The sequence below is a fragment of the Lathyrus oleraceus genome, chromosome 3 (genome assembly GCF_024323335.1).
Source record: "Lathyrus oleraceus cultivar Zhongwan6 chromosome 3, CAAS_Psat_ZW6_1.0, whole genome shotgun sequence".
NCBI classification, from domain to species: domain Eukaryota; kingdom Viridiplantae; phylum Streptophyta; class Magnoliopsida; order Fabales; family Fabaceae; genus Lathyrus; species Lathyrus oleraceus.
In genome coordinates this window covers 112,326,742-112,331,251 of record NC_066581.1, presented here as the reverse complement: position 1 = coordinate 112,331,251, position 4,510 = coordinate 112,326,742, and positions in this window count along the sequence as shown.

The window sequence follows — 4,510 nt, the reverse complement described above, 5'->3', positions numbered from 1 at the left end:
GAATTTTTGAACTTCAAAGTGAGATAACTTTCAAACCATTTGGCCAAATTGAGTGAGGTTTTTTGCTACAAGTCATATTTGATGTGCTCTATCCAAATCCTTCATCACATTTCACCAAAAATCATCCAATCAAAATGGCCTTTTTCAAGTGCATTGAATTAAAAAAAGGGAGGTGAAAAAGTGACTTTTCAAATTAACCATTTCCAATACATTCTACCAATTGCAAATGTTCAGAAATCTCATTTGGGATGTGTTGCCTAAGCCCATTTCGCACTGTAGCACATGCACATGCAACTTAAGTGAATTTCACTAATTGGCAAAAACACTTCATTTGAGCTAAGTTCAATTACCACTTCATTAACCAAACTTAAGCTTTGTTAATCACAATATATATTTCACATTTCTGATGGAAAAACCCTAGCCACTATTCACCAGACCAGATCTAAAATTCATTTTCTCTCAAACTCTCATTTCCTTACTTGAACTTTTTTTCTGAAAATCTCAAAAGAGCTCGAGCCTTTGTTGATTGTGCCATCACCTACCATCATCTTGGAAGCATTTGCAAGCTTTGTTTCACAACTGTAAAGCATCAAAGCACCACTGTTCCACTGAGCTTCTCATATGGCAGTTCGAATTTGGAGCTGAATCGTGCCAGCTGAGCTTCAAGTCCTGTTTCCATTCATCAAAACAAACCTCATTGTTCATCTGTTTCAGCTTTCCACGACCAGAAAACCATCATTTCATCATTGCTCTTCAAAACAAGTAAACTTTCGAACCTCTTTATTTTCAAAATCATGATGTGCTTTGGATAGATCTCGCCTTGTTGGTTTTACTGAACTTTAAATCGTGGAAAATGGTTGAGTATTAAGAAAGTTATGTTGACATGAAGTTTCATATGTGGATGATATTTTGCTCGATTCTTTCATTTCAGCATGATTTAGTGTTAATGATTGTTGGTTTGTTGATGTACATGATGAGATGAACGCATTGGTATGTCGCTTTTTGATTTTTATTGCCAAATGTTCTTGCTGGGATTTTCAAATGATGAACACGATGAACAGTACACTAAACCCTAATTGCTTAAACCCAGAATCGCGTTTGGCTGCTGAGCTTTTTGTTTTGCATGTGTTTTCCACTATTTCATTGCCATGCATGAATCAGCACGCGACACCTCCTTAAGTGAAACGCATCGTTTCACTTAAGGGACCAAGTATTTACAAGTTTGCCATTTCCGGTTTTAATTTTAATTAAATCATTTTCATTTTCAATATTTATTTCATTTTGTATGCCAATCTTCAAAAATTCATAAGTTCTTCAATATTTGTCCAAATTTGATGGGATTTTTTGTGAAATGCTCCTCATGATCTCTAGTTTATTATGGTGATTTTTCCATATTTTTTGCACGTGTGGATTTCTAAATGTGCTAGGGTTTGTTCATGTGTGTCCATTTTATGTATGCTATGCCAAATTGCTTGTGAAATGATGATACTTAATCCAATGCCTCTGAAATTTTTTGTGCTTAAACTAGACATGTTCTTAGTGATTTTGGTGTAGAGTTTGTGAATTTATCATTGCTGGTTGATGAGATATGATTTTTTGAATAGAGGTGTGACAATTTTTGTCACACCATTCATGTCCAACTTCATGATTTTAATTAACATGCTTATTGAACTCAAATTGGTCTGGATTTTTGCATGAATACACTTGTGGATGTTGAGAATACATGTGAATTTTTCTGGAATTATTGATGGCATTTCCTATTTGATTGGAATTTTCTTCCCTGTTTGGTCATTTGTTGACTTTTTGTGATACATGTTTGTATTTGATTTGTGAAATTCTAATGCTTAATTGGATGGACTTGAAATTTGACATGTGAATTGTAGACATCTTAAAGTTTGTCATGGTTTTAGTCCCATTCATTTATCATGTGTTGTCACTGTTTTATGATTTATTGAAGTTGGTGCATGTTTTGATGCTTTGTATGAGTTTGCTTGAACTTGCTTTGAATTTCTGATTTTCATTGACCTACTTCCTTTGATCCAAATGAGCTGAAATTTGGTATGCTTATCATGTTATGGATGATGTTTGATCATGAATCATTTGAGGATTTATTGAAATGTTTGTGACTGGATTTGAGTGGAGTCTTTCTGTTGACTTCTTTGAGGTTCTATATGACATGCCTTGACCTAATTTGTTTGTGAAATGATAATGATGAATGATATGAACATGAAACCACTTGGGTTTGTTTCTTAATTGTTTGAACTTGATTTAGGATAGCTTTCACTTGCTGTTTTGGATTTCTTATCTCTTTTTGACCCTAGGCTTGTCCTAGTGGTCTTGTTTCTCATGTTTAAGTTTGCTTTTCAGGTTAAGAAGCAAATGCCTTAAGGAGACTTATGCAAGTTGATTAAGTTTCATTGATTATCATGAACTAACTTGTTTGTTTTGTATGATTCTTAGCTCATATGCTTTGAGCTTTGTGCATTGCATATTTGACTGATTGTGTTGACTGTGATCCTTATCTTATATTGGTTTCGAATTTGAGTTGTATACTGATTTTATTTGATTGATTTCAGGTACCTTTAGTTGCTAATAGTTCTTTGAGAACTTGCATTGCTTTGCTTGATAGCATTAGCATTGAGGCAGAGTCCTTTTTCTTCATGTAGTCTGGAAGACCTGGCCTGTTACTTGGCCAGGCAACTGTCTGAAGTCCTCCTTAAGAGGCGATGTTTGTGCTTGTTTACTTTTGTCCCAAGCAGGAAAAGTCCTTTGAATAAGGCAATTGGTAGACAAAAGAGATATGTAACCTATCTCCTACTATTCTGTGTGTCACTCACCTTGCTCACACCACATGTGTTGATGCATAGTGAGTAAAAACCCAAGATCTATCGAGTCAATAATCTGTGGAGAGAGTTCCTACTTTCTGAACTCCCACACCTTCTGATATTCAAATGCTCTCCCTGACCAGGGATAAGAGCATGAGGCACACCCCTCATATCCTTTCATCTGCTTCACCTTGGCTCTCAATGTCAAGGTTAAGAGCACCATTAACCCTATTCCAGTTGGCTTCAATGCCTACCCTTTGTATGAGCCTAATTGTTTGGTTATAGAGTGTGCTGAATGACTTTGTTTGATTGATTACTTAGTTCATTTGTACATGTCTGCTGTTATGCTTTGTGCATTTATCATCATTAATTGCTCATTAGTACATGATCATTTCATCTGTCTTTGTGACATATCTTTGTTGTTTGCCCATTGAGGAAAATTGTAAGACCATTCATTGGCCATTGTTCCTATGATATGGAAGTGAGTATAAGACCATTTCATTGGCCACTCATCTTCTCTTTGCTTGATGCATTTGTTTGATTTATGTGAGGATGCAATTGTAAGTCCATGTAATTTGGCATTTGTTTTCCTATGATCATATGTTGGAGGTTAGAGTAAGCCCAGATAGATTGGCATCTGACATCCAAGTGTTTGTTTTGTTTTAGGAGATTGGTATAAGCCCAGATAGATTGGCATCCGGTATCTACTTTTTTATTTCTTTGTTGAGGAGATTAGTATAAGTCCATAGAGTGGCCTCTGATATCCAATTTTGTTTTAGGAGATTGGTATAAGACCAGTGATTGGCATCCAGTATCCGCTTTTGTTGACTTTCTTCTTTTGCTTTGCTTGTTTGTTATTGCTCATTGTCTATTACAAAGGACACACTTGAATCATCTTCTATATGACTTCAAGAGGTGAACCTTCTAGGAAGTTTTACACTCCATCTTCATCCATTCATCCCTCTTTGTCCTAAACTTTTTCACACTTTGCTTTCAAAACTTGAGATAAATATTGTGCAAACATCTTCATGCTTTTAAATTAAAAAAACCTGGACCCCAAGTCCTTGACTTTTTCAAACTCCATTTCATAGTACTTCTTTTGAATCAATCTTAATCATACTTTGACCCTCCTTTTGTGAATAATCATAATCAACTAACTTCACCCATTCAATTGTTTTGTGGCTTTGTCCATTCTTGTTAAGCTTTCATACATTAGCCGTAGGTTTGATTTATCCTAGTTGGTTGATGTTAACCTCACCTATTTGTCCTTAGTTGATTGAATTGTAAGTCTTCCTTGCTTATTATAGGGTTAACCCCTCACTAGCAAGTTGAAGCTTTTCTCACATGGTGGACTCGTTGTTTTGTATAAGGTTGAGTTTTCTCCCGTGGATAACGTAAGACCTTAGGGCTTGTGTTTAAAATTGAATCCACTAACTTTTGGAAATCTTTTAGCCGAACTACGGCGTTTTGATCCTTACCTTTGATGGAAGGTACGTAGGCAACGGGTTCATCTGTTCGAACACAAAAACAATAAAAATTGTATATTCGTTTCTCATCATCCCAATCATGTTTGCACAATAAATATTTCATAACAAATAACAATTTTATACAACAAGTGTGAAAAGGGCTCCCTAGGAGTACCTAGGACGTAGTGGGTGCCTAACACCTTCCTATTGCGTAATTTA